Source organism: Equus quagga, chromosome 2, assembly GCF_021613505.1.
Source record: "Equus quagga isolate Etosha38 chromosome 2, UCLA_HA_Equagga_1.0, whole genome shotgun sequence".
In the NCBI taxonomy this organism is placed as follows: domain Eukaryota; kingdom Metazoa; phylum Chordata; class Mammalia; order Perissodactyla; family Equidae; genus Equus; species Equus quagga.
In genome coordinates, this window is record NC_060268.1 from 75,208,235 (window position 1) to 75,225,260 (window position 17,026).

The window sequence follows — 17,026 nt, forward strand, 5'->3', positions numbered from 1 at the left end:
GAGTGCCATTTCAGTTTGGTGGTGTTCTGTGATGGTTTTCTTAGTTTTCTCTTTATTTGTGATTTGTGTCTCTGGTCTGATTTTTAGTTTAGTGGTACCATGAGGTTTGTATAAAGGATCTCATAAATGAGATAATCCATTTTCTGATAGCCTCTTTTCTCTATTAGCCTAAGCAGGTCCCATCCCTTTCTCTTCCCCTTCTGAGTTATTTTTGTCACAATCCCCTTTTGTGTTGTGAGTTTGTGACTAAATTGAAGTGCTTGTAGTTATTTTGATGCTTTCCTTCCCATTAACTTTTATGTTACAATTAAGTGTTTGCTAACCTGTTCTGATAGAGAGCTGCAATTCTTCTTTTTCTTTTTGTAGTTTTAAGTTAAGTTTTTTGGTGAGGAAGATTGGCCCTGAGCTAACATCTGTTGCCAGTCTCCCTATTTTTGCTTGAGGAGCTGTGTTTTCTGATCCCACCCCATCTGCTGGCAGTTGTGCCAGTAAGGCTGCTCTGCACATGTGCAGGCTGGCCACAGAAACTTTGCGGTTGTGTTCATGAGGACGAGTAATCTGTGCTTGATGGGCAGACGCACATATGCAGGCAGGGCCCCTGTGGTTGGTGGGTGGGTTGTGCATGTGCAGGCAGGGCTGCTGCACTCAGCAGGGTACCTGCTGAGCTGCTGTGCTAGGTGGGAGGGGCACTTTCTTTCATAGGCTGGCACTGCACTCATAGGAAGTTTGGCTTAGCTGCTATGCTTGGTGGGTGGGGCACCTTTTTAGGGGGTGGGCCACTGCCACTCAGTGGGAAGCATTTACATGAGTGGAGCTGCCATGGCTTGGTGTCTTGGCTACCACTCCAAAAACATTCACGTGTGGTTTTGGCTGCCCTCGCTTCCACTCACAGCTGTGCTGGCTGCTCTGTGACCTGGATCACTGCTGCTCAGGAGGGGGTGGTGTCCACACACCTAGTTCTACTGCTTCCTGGGGATTCAGTCCACCCACCTTCAGATGTATTGCTGCATGGATCTCTCAGACATCCCATTGTGCTATGTAGGAAATCCTTTGTTGTATAATGAATGTGCATTTAGTTGTGACAGAGAGGAGAGACAAAGGGAACAACTCACTCCACCATGATGCTTTTGTCACTCTTCATTTTCCTTTCAAATTAAAACTAATTTATTTTTGCTTCAAGACTTTGGGAACATTTTCAGAACACCAGGTTACCAGGAAGTTAGCAGAACACAGAATTCAGTGGCCACACATGACAAAGATATGAACTTTCAAAAATTATTTTAAAAGTCACTAAACAAGCAAGCAACAACACACAACAAACAGCAACAACAAATATTAAGGTGGAGGGAGTATCTGATTTCCAGAATGGCCACAGTAAAATACTCAAAATATCCATTTTCAAAAAAAATCACATAGGCCATTCATAGGAAAAAATTAATTAAAAGAAAATACCTTTGAGGGAGCCCAACCATTAGACTAAGTACACAAATATTTTTAACCAACTGTCTTAAATATATTCAAAGAGCTAAAGGGAACTATAGGCAAATAATTAAAGGAAACCAGGAAATGATGTCTCTCCAAATAGAGACTATCAATAAAGAGATAGATATTATAAAGGAACTAAATAGAAATTCTGGACCTGAAAAGTACAATAAACAAAATAAAAAATTCACTAGATGGATTCAAGGAGATTTGACCAACAGAATAAAGAACAAGTGAACTTGAAAATAGATCAATTGAGATTATCCAGTCCAGCAGACAAAAGAAGAAAAAAGAAACTGAACAATGCCTAAGAGACCTGTGTACATCATAAGCAAGTATGATTTACCCCGTGATTGCAAAGGTGGATCAACATACAACAATCAGTTATATAATATACTACATTAATATAATGAAAAGATACATAATACTCAATGCAGAAAATAATTTCACAATATCAAAACCCCTTTCATGATAAAAACACTCACCAAACCAGGAATAGAAGGGAACTTACATAACATAGCAAAGGAAATTTAACAAAAACCCCCAGCCTACATATACTCAATGGTGAAAGACTGGAAGTTATGCCCTTAAGATAAGAAACAAGACAAGGATAACTGACTTTTCATTTCTATTCTACATTGTACTAGAAGTTCTATCTACAACAATTAGGCAAGAAAAAGAAATAAAGATATTCAAATTGGAAAGCAAAAAGTAAAATTATCTCTATTCACAGATGGCATGAAACATTAAAGAATAAAAAAACCTATTACAGATAATAAATGAATTCAGAAAAGTTGCAGACAACTAGATCAGCATGCATTAATCAGTTGTATTTATACAGTGATACATGGAATAAACAATCTGAAAGTGAAATTAATGGGACAGTTCCATTTAAACAGTGTCAAACAGGATAAAATACCTAGAAATAAATTTAACCCAGGAGGTACATGATCCGACACTGAATATTACTAAACATTGCTTAAAGAAAGGAAAGACGTAAATAAAGGTAGAGGTACGTTATGGTTATGCATTGGAAGACTTAATATTGTTTAGATAACAATACTACCCAATGTGATCTGTAGATTCAATGTAATTGCTATGAAAATCCCAACTACCATTTTTGCATAAATGGAAAAACCAATTTTGTAATTAATATGGAATCACAATAGACCCTGGATAGGAAAACAATATAGAAAATGACAAACAAACTTGGAGGATACATACTTCCCAATTTCAAAACTTACTGTACAGCTACAGTAATTAAAATAGTGTGGTACTGGCATGAAAATAGACATATTATCAATGGAATAGGATTTAGATCTGAGATAACCCCATCCACCTCTTGTCAATTGATTTTGGACAAGAGTGCCAGACCACTTAATGTCTCTTCAAGAAATGGTGCTGCAACAACTGAATATTCACATGTAAAAGATTGAAATTAGACCTCCTATATCACAGTATATGCAACAATTAACTCAAAATGAATCATCAACTTAAATGTACAGGCTAAAACTATAAAACCCTCAGAAGAAAACAAGAATTCTTCACAACGTTGAATTGGGCAGAAGCACAAGCAACACAAGAAAAACCAAATTGGACTCATCAAAATCTTGTTAAATGAAATAAGCCAGACAGAAAAAGACAAATACTGCATTATTACACTCATATGTGGAAGATAACAAATACATGGATAAAGAGAACAGATTAGTGGTTACCAGAGGGGAAGGGGGTTGAGGAGTGGGTGAAAGGGACAAAGGGGCACATATGTATGGTGATGGATAAAAATTAGACTACTGGGGGTGAGCATGATGAAGTGTATTCAGGAATTGATAAACAATAATGTAAAACTGAAATTATACAATGTTATAAACCATTATAATCCCATTAAAATTACTTAAAAAGTCACAAAAGTGAAAAGACATCCTATAGAATGGGAGAAAATACTTTCAAATCATATATATGATAAGGGTTTAGTGTCCAGAATATATGAAGAACGTATAAATTTTGCAAGAAAAGAACAAACAACCTAATTTTTAAAATGGGTGAAGGACTTGAATAGACATTTCTTCAAATAAGATATACAAATGATTAACAAGCACACTGAAAGATGCTCAACGTCATTAATCATTAGCGAAATGCAAATCAAACCACAATGAGATACCACTTCACACCCACTAGATGACTACAATAAAAAAGTGGAAAGTAGCAAATGTTGGTGATGATATGAAGAAATTGGAACCCTCCTCTATTGCTGGTGGGAATGTAAAGTGATGCAGCCACTGTGGAAAACAGTTTGGCAATTCCTCAATAAACTAAACATAGAATTATCATATGACACAGAATTCCACTAAGTATAAACTAAAAAAAATTGAGAGAGGTATTCAAACATAACTTGCACACAATTGTTTATAACAGCAGTATTCACAATAGTCAATAAGTGGGAAAAACACAAATGCCAATCAAATGATGAATGGATAAAAAAATGTCATGTAGCCATTCCATGAAATATTATTGAGCCATACAAAGAAATAAAGTATTGACACATGCTACAACATGAAGAAATCTCAAAAACATTATGCTAAGTGAGTAAAGTCAGATACAAAGGTCACTTATTAATTCAATTTACATGAAATATCTAGAATAGGTGAATTCATAGAGACAGAAAGCAGCTTAGTGGTTGTCAGGCGCTGGGGCAAGGAGGAATTGGGATTAACTATTTATTATGCCTGGAGTTTCCCTTTTGAGGTGATGAAAATATTTAGGAACTAGACAGAGTTGATGTTGCACCAAATTGTATATTACTAAATGTAACTGAATTGTACATTTTAACAAGCCTACTTTTATGTTATGTGAATTTTACCTCAATATAAAAAGATAGAGATTGGCAGAGGGGATGAAAAAAACATGATTCAGTAATGTGCTGTCTATGAGAAACTCACTTCAAATATAATGACATGGATAGGTTGAGAGTAAAAGGATGAAAAACATATGTCATGAAAACATTAATTTTTTAAAAAGAGTGGCTATATTAATAAAGTAGATTTCAGAGTAAACAAAAATACAAGAGACAAAAAAGAGACACTATATAATGATAAAAGAATTAATCCATCAGGAAGACATAATTATCCTACATGTGTATGCACAAAACAACAAATTCTCACATGCACGATGCAAAAACTAATAGAACTGAAAGGAGAAATAGACAAACCCAGAATTATAGTTGGGGACTTCACTTTCCACTCTCAGCACTTGATAGAACTACTAGACAAAAATCCACAAAGATGTAGGAGAACTTAGCAGAACCATCAAACAACAAAGTCTAATAACATTTATAAAACAATAGCACAGAACAGTCATTCTTGTCTATTTTCCATGGAATATTCACCAACACAGATTATATCTAGGCCTTTTTAAAAAATTATATCTATAAAATAAATCTCAACAAATTAAAAAGAATTGAAATCATACAGAGTAAGTTCTCTGAACAAAATGGAACCCAAACTATAGGTAAATGACAAAAAGAGACCAGGTAAATGACAAAAAGAGACCAGAAAGTCCATAAAAACTTTGGAAATTAAGCAATACAATTCTAAGTAATCCTTGGGTGAAAGAGAAAGAATCAAAAGAAATTTTTAAGAGACACATAGAACTGAATGAAAATGAAAGTAGAACACACCAAAATATTTGTGATGCAGCTAAGGCAGTGCTGAGATGGAAATTTATAGCACTAAAGGTTTACTTTACATTAGAAAAGACAAAGGTCACAAATCATAATCTTAGTTCCTACTTAAATAAACTAGAAAGAAGAGCAAAATGAACCTAAAGCAATAAGAAAGAAGGAAATAATAAAGAGAAGTAATGAAACTAAGATTTGTTATGCTCCTTCTGGAACCATAGACCAGATCTCACTCTGAGAACATGGGCTTCCAGTTTCAAGACTACTGCCAAGGTAGGGAAGGGAGTGGGGTGAGGGTAACAACATCATAAAGCTTTCCTATTCTTTTAAAGTTGCCTTTTTCTTGATTCAACATCTGCTTCATTGCTGAACCATTTGACTATTTAACAGAATTCTGAAAAAGTTTATTCTGACAAATTTTGCTTTTTTTTAGTGTTTCTGTGGAGGGACAGGTCCTTGGATGTATCTACTTTGCCATTTCCCTCTCCATTTTTGAAGGATAACCTCATTGGATACAGAATTGTAGGTTGATGGGCTTTTACTTTCAACATTTTAAATATTTCATGCCATTCCCTTATTGCTTGTAAGGTTTCTAAAGTGAAGTACATGTATTTCTTATTTTTGTTTCTCTATTTGTGTTTTTTCTCCTGTGACTGCTTTCAACATTTTCTCTTTGTCTTTGGTTTTGGCAGTTTGAAAATGACATGCCTAGTTGTAGATTTTTTTCTGTGCTACTTATTCTCCTTTATGTTCTCTAAGCTTCCTGCATCTTTGTTTTAGTGTCTATCATTAATTTTGGAAAATTATCTGCCATTTTCACTTCAAATATTTCTTCTCCTTTCTCTTTCTATTCCTACTGGTATTCCCATTATGTATATGTTACACCTTTTGTAATTGTCTACAGTTCTTTGAGATTCTGTTCTGTTTTTAAAATTCTATTTTCTTACTGCATTTCAGTTTGAGAATTTCCTATTGGCATACCTTCAAACCCACTGATTCTTTCTTCACCCTTGTTCAGTCTACTGATGAGTCCATCAAATGCATTCTTCATTTCTGTTACAGTGTTTTTTATTTCTAGCATTACCTTTTAAATCTTTCTTAGCATTTTGATCTCTTCACTTACATTACTTATGTGTTCTTGCATTGTAATTTTTGTTCAGACAAAAAATAATATATTGAATAGTAGGATCTGAGATAATAGCTCTTTGTGTGAGGCTTTATGTTGATCTGGTTAGAGGTAATGCTATGTTTAACATTTGTTGTAGCTATAGGTGTCAGAAGCTTCAATATCACCAAGTGTCTTTGTTCTGGTCTCTTCTATTGTTTTTGGGTTTTCCTAGACATTTCTTTTCAAATAGAATCTGTGTCCTGTAACTCTTCCAGTAGTGATCTGCTATTATTATACTGGAGGCTGGTTGATGTGGTGGTAAATTATTAGGGAGGAGAAGTGTTCTGTAAGCTTATGATTAAATCTTCCTGGGCTGTGACTTTCAGAAGAGAGACTTAGCCTATTTTTTTCTTCCCCTATGAGAGACAGGGAGGCAAGACGGGGCTCAGGCCATCCAGTTGCTTTTCCCATATGTCAGACAAAGCTCAGGGAGCATACTTTCCCCAGAGGGCAGGCTGCTGCCATGGGGTACAGAATGCTCTGAGAGTATTTAAAAATGGCTACTTTCTCCTAGGCATATTTTGAAATGGTTGCTTTTCACTTCCCCATGACTGAAGCAAGAGGTGGTTTTCCTGCATCTTTAGTGTGAGAACCTAGTGGGGCTCCTGGAAGTAAAGTCCACAAAAATGTGGGAAGCTAACACTCGGCCCTCAGAAGTTTTTAACTCTCCACATAGTCTACACTCCAGTAGTTCATCAATTATTATTTGTGTTCCTACTAGTACAGCAGTTTCCTCTCCTGGCAAGCTGTGATTCTCTGTATTTACTTCTCTCTCCAGCTTTGGAGTGGTGGTTTGCTTTATGACCTCAATTCTCTGGTTAGTCTAAAAAGAGTTATTGATTTTACTTTGTTCATTTTTTTTTTTTCTCATGAGGACTTCCAATCTCTGGACATGTCAGAGCAGAAACTCTAAGTCTGTAGTTTTCTTTTCTTGTGATGTCTTTTGTTTTGGTATCAGGGTAATATGGGCCTTAGAGAATGAGCTATGAAATGTTCCTCCCTCGTCTATTTTCTTAGAAGAGTATGTGAAAGATTAATATTAATTCTTTAAACATTTGATAGAGTTCAAAGTTTTTAAATTGTAAATGGCCCATTTTAATTTTTCTGTGGTTTCAGTTTTGGTAGTGTGTTCCTTTCAATGAATTTGTCCATTCCATATAATTTATCTATTTTTTTTGACATTCATTGATTCACAATATTCCTTTATTATTTTTTTTGTTTCTGTAAGGTGAGCATTGATGTCCCTACTTTCATTTTCTATTTTAGTAACTTGAATATTCTTTCTTTCTTGCTCAGTCTAGCTAATGGTATGCCAATTTTATTGACATTTCCAAAGAACCAACTTTCATTTCATTAATTTTCTCTATTGTTTTTCTTTTCACTGTTTATTTCTACACTACTTTTTATTACTTCTTCCTTTTGCCTATGTTGGATTAAATTTTCTCTTCTTTGTCTGTTTATTATGGTGGAAAGGCTATTCATGTGAGATCTTTTTAAATATAAGCATTTACTCTTGTAAATTTCCCTTTAATCAATGTTTTAGCTGTATCTACAAAATTTTGGTATGTTGTTTCTTCAATTCCACTCATTTCAAAATACATCTAATTTCTCTTGTTATTTGTTCTTTGGCTCTTTAGGTTTTTAGGAATGTATTATTTAATTTCCACATCATTGCAAATTTCACAAATTTCCTTCTGTTATTGATTTCTAATACATTATCTATGTGGTTGGAGAATATAAGTTGTATGATATCAGTTCTTTTAAATTTATTGAAGTGGGTTTTATGGCTTAACATATGATTATCCTGGAGAATGTTCAACATGCACTTGAGAAGAATGTATATTCTACTATTGTTGGGTAGTGTATTCAACGGATGTCCGTTAGGTGTTGTCTGTTAGGTATTGTTAAGTTTTCTCTTTCCTTCTTGATCTTGCCTTATTGATCTATTCTTTCGTTAAGGCTTTGTGGAGGTATAATTGACAAATAAAAATTTTATATATTTAAGGTTTACAATGTGATGGTTTGATATAAGCACATCTTGTGAAATGATTACCACTAACAAGTGAATTAAAACATCCATCATCTTGTATGGTTACCATTTTTTTTTTTTTTGGTGTGGTGAGAACACTTAAGATCTGCTCTCTCAACAAATTTCAAGTATACAGTACAGTATTTTTTTTTTTACAGCATCACTGCTTCTTTTTTTGTTTTGTCCTCTGCTTTAGCTCCTCAAACCTCCCAGTACACAGTTGTATATCTTAGTTGCAGGTCCTTCTAGTTGTGGGATGTGGGACGCTGCCTCAACGTGGCCTGACGAGTGGTGCCATGTCTGCGCCCAGGATCCGAACCCTGGGCCACCACAGCGGAGCGCACGAACTTAACCACTCGGCCACGGAGCCGGCCCCAGCAGTACAGTATTTTTTTAGTTAAAAAAAATTTTTTTTGAGGAAGATTAGCCCTGAGCTAACATCTGCCAATCCTCATCTTTTTTCTGGGGAAGACTGGCCCTGAGCTACCATCCATGCCCATCTTCCTCTGCTTTATATGTGGGATGCCTACCACAGCTTGGCTTGCCAAGTGGTGCCATGTCTGCACCCAGGATCCGAACCAGTGAACCTTGGGCCACCAAAGCAGAATGGGCTCACTTAACCACTGTGCCACCGGGCTGGCCCCTGTGGTACAGTATTAATTTTAGTCACAATGTTGTACATTAGATTACCAGAACGAATTCATCTCATAACTAGAATTTACTATCTTTTGACCAATATCTGCCCTCCTTCCCCATCCCATGGTAACCACCATTCCACTCTCTAGTTCTATGAGTTTGACTTTTTTAGATTCTACATATAGGTAAGATCATATAGTACTTGTCTTTCTATGTCTGGCTTTTATCACTTAGCATAATGTCCTCCAGGTTCATCTATGTTGTCACAAATGGAAGGAAATCCTTCCTTTTTATGGCTGAATAATATTCCAATGTACATATATACACCATGTTTTCTTTATTCATTCACCCTTTGACAGACACATAGGTTGTTTCCAGATCTCGGCTCTTGTAAATAATGCTACAATGAACATGGCAGTGCAGCTATCTCTTTGAGATTCTGATTTCAATTCTTTTGGATAGATAACCAGTAGTGGGGTTGCTGGGTCATATGGTTGCTCTACTTTTAATTTTTAGAGGAAACTCCACATTGTTTTCATAATGGCTGTACCAATTTATGTTCCCACTAACAGAGTACAAGCATTACAGTTTCTCCATATCTTCACCAACACCTGTTGTCCTTTGTCTTTTTTATAATAGCCATCAAAACAGGTGTGAGGTGATATCTCATTGTGGTTTGGTTTGCATTTCCCTGATGATTAATGATGTTGAGCACAGTTTAATATACTTGGATATAAAAGGTATATGTATATCCTCTTTGGAAAAAATATCTATTCAGATCCTTTGCCTATTTTTAATTAGATTATTTGTGTTGAGCTGTGTGAGTTCTTTATATATTTTGGATATTAACTTCTTATCAGATATATGTTTTGCAAGTATTTTCTCCCATTCCATACGTTGTCTTTTCACTTTGTTAATTTCTTCCCATGCTGTGCAGAAGCTTTCAGTCTGATGTAGTTCCACTTATAAACTTTTGCTTTTGTTGCCTGTGCTTTTGGTGTCATATCCAAGAAATCATTGCCAAGACCAATATCAAAGAGATTTTTCCCTATGTTTTCTTCTAGGAGTTTTATGGTTTCAAGTTTTATGTTTAAGTCTTTAATCCATTTGAGTTTATTTTTCTATGATTAAGATAAGCATCTAATTTTATTGTTTTACATGTGGATATCCAGTTTTCCCAAAACCATTTATTGAAGATACTATCCTTCCTCCACTGTTTATTCTTGGTGCCCTTGTCATAAATTAGCTGACCGTATATGTATGAGTTTAATTCTGGGCTCGCTATTCTGTTCCATTGGTTGATGTGTCTGTTTTCAAGTCAGTGTCATACTGTTTTGATTATTATAGCTTTGTAATATAGTTTGACAACAGGAAGTGTGATGGCTCCGGCTGGGTTCTTCTTTCTCAAGATTTCTTTGGTTTTTTTGTGGTCTTTTGTGGTTTCATGTAAATTTTAGGATTTTTTTTCTACTTCTGTGAAAAATGCCATAGGAATTTTGATAAGAATTGCATTGAATTTGTAGATTGCCTTGGATAGTAATGGACATTTTAACAATATTAATTCTTTCAATCCACTGAACATGGATATCTTTCCATTTATTTAGGTCTCATTCAACTTCTTTCATTAATGTCTTAAAGTTTTCAGTGTATGGATATTTCATCTCCTTGGTTAAATTTATGCCTAAGTATTTTTTGTTGTTGTTGATGCTATTGTAAATGAGAGTTTCCTAATTTCATTTTTTGGATGGTTCATTGTTAGTGTATAAAAATGCAACTGATTTTTGTGCAGTAATATTGTGTCCTTCAACTTTACTGAATTATTTAATAGTTCTAGCAATTTCTTGGTGGATTCTTTAAGATTTTCTATGCAAGATTATGTCATCTGCAAAGAGAAATAATTTAACTACTCCTTTCTAATTTTATTTCTTTTTCTTGCCTAATTACTCTGGGTAGAACTTCCAGTACTATGTTGAATAGAAGTGGTGAAACTGGGCATCCTTGTCTTGTTCCTCATCTAAGAGGAAAAGCTTTCAGCTCTTCCCCATCAAGTACGATGTTAGTTATGGACTTGTCATACATGGCCTTTATTATGTTGAGGTACATGCCTTCTAAACCTAATTTTTTGACAGCTTTTATCATGAATAGATGTTGAATTTTGTCAAGTGATTTTTCTGTGTCTGTTGAGATGATCATATGATTTTTATCTTTTATTTTGTTAATGTGTTATACTACACATTAATTTGTGTATGTTAAACTATCTTTGCATCCCAGGCATAAAGCACATTTCATCATAGTGTATAATAATTTCAATGTCCTGTTGAATTTGGTTTGCTGTTTTTTAAAGAATTTTTGCATCAATTTTCATCAGGGATATTGGCCAGTAATTTTTTTTCTGATAGTGTCCTTATCTGGCCTTGACGTGAGGGTAATGCTGGCCTCATTAAGTGAGTTTGAAAGTCTCTCCTCCTCTTTATTTTTCCTGAAGAGTTTGAGAAAGATTGGCATTAATTCTTTAAGCATTTGGTGGAATTTACCCATGAAGCCATCTGGTCCCAGAATTTTCTCTTTGGGAGGTTTTTAATTAATGATTCAAGATCCTTACTCATAATTGGTCTGTTCAAATTCTCTAATTTCTTCATGATTCAGTTTTGGTAGGTTGCATGTTTCTTGGAATTTATTCATTTTTTCCAGGTTATTCAATTTATTGATGTATAATTGTTCATATTGGTCTCCTATGTTATTTCATATTTCTCTGTTATCAGTTGTAAAATTTCCTTTTTATTTATGATTTTATTTATTTTAGTCTTCTCTTCTTGGTTAGCCTAGATAAATATTTGTCTTTTCTTTAATCTTTTCATAAAACCAACTCCTAATTTTGTTGATTTTTTTCTATTGTCTTTCTCATCTCTATTTCATTCATTTCTGCTCTAATCTTTATTATTTTCTTCCTTCTGCTAACATTGGGTTTAGATGGCCTTTTTGTATTTCCTTGAAGAGTAAAGTTAGGTTGTTCATTTGAGATTTTTTTTTTATTAATGTGTTTATTGCTATAAATTTCCATCTTAGAACTGCTTTTGCTTCATCCTATAAATTTTGGCTTGTTGAGTTTCCATTTTTGTTTTTCTCAAGATGCTCTTGATGTTCCTTTTGATTTCTTCTTTGACCCATTGGTTATTCAGCAGTGTTTTATTTAATTTCTACATATTTGTGAATTTTCCAATTTCCTCCTGTTGTTGATTTCTAATTTCAGGCCATTGTGGTTGGAAAAGATACTTGATATAATCTCAATCTTCTTAAATTTGTTAAGACTTCCTTTATTGACCAACATGTGATCCATCCTGGAGAATGTTCCATGTGCACATGAGAAGAATGTATATTCTGGTGCTGTTGGATTAAATGTTCTGTATATGTCTGTCATGTATTTGACCTATGGTGTTGTTCAAGTGTCCTGTTTTCTTATTGATTTTCTGTACAGATGATCTATCCACTGTTGAAAGGGAGGTATTGAAGTCCTCTACTATTATTGGATTGCTGTCTATTTCTCCCTTTATTTCTGTTAATGTTTTCTTAAATAGTTAGGTACTCCAAAGTTGGATGCATATATATTTACAATTATTATATCCTCTTCATGAATTGACCCCTTTATCATTATATAGTGACCTTTGTCTCTGACCAATTTTGACTGAATGTCTGTCTTATCTGATATAAGTATAGCCACTCCTCTCTTTTGGTTACCATTTGAATGGAATTTCTTTTTTCCATCCCTTCACTCTCAGCCTATGAATGTCCTTAAAGTTTAAGCAAGTCTCTGGTAGGCAGCATATAGTTAGTATTGACTTTTAAAAAAATCATTTCAGCCATTCTATGTCTTTTGATTGGAGAATTTAAACCATTTAATTTTGAGTAATTATTGATAGGTAAGGACTTACTCTTGCCATTTTGCTATTTTCTGACAGCTTTATAGTTCTCTTGTTCTTATCTCCCTTTCTTGCTGTCTCCCTTGTGATTTGATTTTTGTGGTGGTATGTTTTTATTTCTATTTATTTTTATGTATCCACTAGGGTTTTTTCTTGTGGTTACCAAGAGACTTACATAAAACATATTATTGCTATAACAATCTATTTTCAGCTGATAAGAACTTACCTTCAATCACATACAAAAACTCCATATTTTTAGTTTTTCTCCCCCCACAGTTTATGCTATTGACGTCATACTTTGCATCTTTTTATATTGTGCATCCATTAAAAAATTATTGTAGCTATAGTTGTTTTAAATTCTATCTTTTAACTCTTAGGCTAGAGTTAAAATGGGTTTATGCAACAACATTACAGTATTAGAGTATTCTCAATTTGAGTATATATTTACCTTTACCAGTCAGTTTTATACTTTTATATGTTTTTATGTTGTTTCTTAATTTCTGCTCATTTCAATTTGAGGAACTGTCTTTTGGCTTTCCTTTTAATGCAGGTTTAAAGGTAATGAACCCTCTCAGCATTTTTTGGTCAGGGATTGTCTTTATCCCTCCTTTATTTATGAAGGAATGTCTTGCTGGGTATAGTATTCTTGACTGGAAGTTTTTTCTTTGAGCACTCTAAATATATCATACCAGTCTCTCCTGGCCTGGCAGGTTTCTGCTAAGAAATTAACTGATCACGTTCTGGGGGTTCCCTTATATGTAATGAGTCACTTTTGTCTTGCTGATTTCAAAATTCTCCCTTTGTCTTTGACTTTTAGCAATTGGATTATAATGTATCTCAGGCTAATCTTGAGTTGATCTTTCTTGGGTTCCTTTGAGCTTCATGTACCTTTATGTCCAAATGTCTCCTAGATTTGGGGAGTGTTTAGCCATTATTTCTTTAAATAAGCTTTCTTCCCCTTTCTCTCTCTCTTCTCCTTCAGGGACTCTAATGATGCATATATTTGTTTGCTTGATGATGTCCCATAATTCACATAGGCTTTCTTCATTCTTTTTTCTTCTTGTTCCTTTTATTGGATAATTTCAAATGATCTGTATTTGAGTTTGCTGATTCTTTTTTCTGTATTATTGAGTCTACTGTTGAAACTCTCTGTTAAATTTTTCAGTTCTATCATTGTATTCTTCATCTCCATGATTTATTTGTTTTTTTCCCCTGCGGTTTGTATTTCTTTATTAAAATTCTCATTTTGTTCGTGCATCATTTTCTTGATTTTGCTGAGTTGTCTATTGTGTTCTTTTTTAACTCAATGAGCTCCTTCAAGATGATTATTTGGAATTCTTTGTCAGGTAATTCATAGATCTCTATTTCTTTTGGGTCTGTTAGTAGAGCTTTATTGGTTATTTGAGACTGATTGATTGATTGTCTGATTCTTCATTGTTTGTGTAGCCTGCATTCACATCTGCGCATTTGAAAGAGAAAACACCTCTTCCAGTCTTTCCAGACTGTTTTTGGTAGGGAAAGACTTTCTCTTGTAGATTTCCTGAGCTGACGGAATTACCTAGGGAATTTCAGTCAAACTGGGTTAGAGCAAGGTCATGAGACTGTTGCTGGGTCTGCAGTGGTATTTGCAGTTGGTGATCTTGTTACCAGGTGTTCTGGCAGGCATGGATCCTGTCTAGTCCATGGGGTATGAGATTGTCTCCAGGACCTTTTTCATTACAGCTGGCACTGGGAAAAGCATCCAGATTTGGGTCCACAGATGATAGGTCTGCTACCAAGTGTGTGGAGAGGTGTGGCTCACATCAGGTCCCTGGGAAGACTCCTGCTATGTCACTGGGTTGGCAAGACTGGCATTGGACCATGGCTGAGAGGGGCTGAACTGAATCCAAGGGCTGCTTCGAGGTCCACATCTGGGACTGAAGTTTGGAGGACAGACTCTGGAGGTATGAGTCAGGTATCCCTCATCAGGTCTCTGGGCAGATAGGATTGCTCCCTGGCCACAGCTGGTAGGGATAGAAGTCAAGTTATAGGACCATTTCAGGATTTGCTGTCAGACCTTAGTCTGTGGGCTTATCTCTAAGGTCATGAGTGGACATGTCTCCTGCTGTCTCTGGGTGGACTGGATTGCTTGAGGACTATAGCAGGGAGGGGCTGGAGCTCAGTTACAGGGCTGTTTCAGTATCTATTGTTGGATTGAGGTTAGCTATCTTTCCTCCAGGGGCACTAACATGTCTTCCGGTGGGTCCCTAGGCTGACTGGACTGCTTGCAGAGTATGACTAGGAGTATCTGGATCTGAGTCATAGGGCAATTTCAGGATCTGCCATCTGACTGAAGTTGGCTGGCCTGCCTCCAGGGACACTGACAGGTATGTCTCCCAGTGGGTCTCTGGGCTGGCAGGGCTGATCATGGATAGCAGCTGGGAAGGACTGAAGTTGAGTTACAGGGTTGTTTCAGGTCTCCAGGAGTGCAGATGGGTGTGTTCCCGGCTGTTTCCCGTGGCTGGCAGGACTGCTCACAGATGAAGCTAGAAGGAGCTGGAGCCCAGTTATGGGGCCATTCTAGTATCTCGGTGGACATGGATGGGTGTGTCTCCTGCCAGCTCTCTGGGCTGAGAGTACTGCTTGAAGACCATGACTGAGAGAGGCTAGAACTGAGTCATGGGCCACTTCAGAATCCACACCAAGAACCAAGGTCTGTGGGCCAATTACCTGAGGCACAAGCAAGTGTGACTCTTTCCAGGTCCCATGGCATATGGTGCTTCTGGCAGGACCAAGGCCAAATGGGCTTATAGCTGAGTCTACAGGGGAATGGAGCTGTTTTGAGTTCTGTAGCTGGGACTATAGTTGGCAAATCAACCCCTGGGTATGATCCTGCCTTCTCAAGACAGCTCTCCCTGCTCTTAAACCCCACTGGCATTTCATAATCTCCAACCTGGATCCCAAAGCTCCCACAAAGCCACTTTTGTCTCTGAATGGTGGCCAAATTATTGTTTCAGAGGGAGGATACACACTGTCTTGCTGAAATCACTTTGTTCTTCCATTATTGAAAATTGGGTTTTGAAGTCTCCAACTGTAATAGTTGAATCATCTATTTGTCCTCTCAATTCTAACAGTCTTTGCTTTGCGTGTTTTCAGCTTTGTTGTTCAGTGTATAGGTTAATAATTATGTCTTTCTTATCAATTGATTATTTATCATTTAAAATGTTCTTTGGCTTTAGCAACAGTTTTTGTTAAAGTCTCTTTCATCTGAGCTGCTCCAACTTTAATTATAGTTTGCATGGTATATCTTTTTTTCACCATTTCACTTTCAACCTATTTGAGTCCTGACTCTAAGGTATACCTCTTCTACACAGCTTATGGTTAACCTTTTTCCCCCTTAATTTGGACAACCTCGTCTTTTGATTGTTTATTCCTTTTACATTTAGTCTAATTACTTATAGGGTAGGGTTTATGACAGCCAATTTGTTATTTGTTGTCTATATGTCTTATGTGGTTTTTTCCTGTATTTCTCCATTATTCTTTTTTTTGTTAAATAGATATTTTCTAGAGTACCATTTAAATACTATTATTTATATACATGTGTACAAGACATATATATGTTTTAGTAGTTGCCCTGAGAATTCAAATTAACATCATAACTTAAACAATCTAGGTTGGATCAATAACAACTTAATTTCAATAGTATATAAAAACTTTGTTCCGATATAGCTCCATTCCTTCCCATCAATTTGTCTTATTGTCATACAAGTTACAACTTTATACATTAAGGACCATAAACACAAATTTATAATTGAAATTACTTTTTAAATCAAACAAGAGGAAAAAAATGGTTGTAGACAAAACACGTTTATATTTTGTTTTTATATTTATCTATTTAGTTACCTTAACTAGTGCTCTTTATTTCTTCATGTGTATTTGGGTTACTCTCCAGTGTCTTTCTATTTCAGACTGAAGGAGTCCCTTTAGCAGGTCTAATAACAGGTCTAATAATAAAGAAGTCTCTTAGTTTTTATTTGGGAATATTTTAACTTCTCCTCTTTTGAATGATGGTTTTGATGGATATAGAATTCTTGGTTGAGTTTTTTCTTTCATCACTTTGAGTATGTCATCGTCTTCCC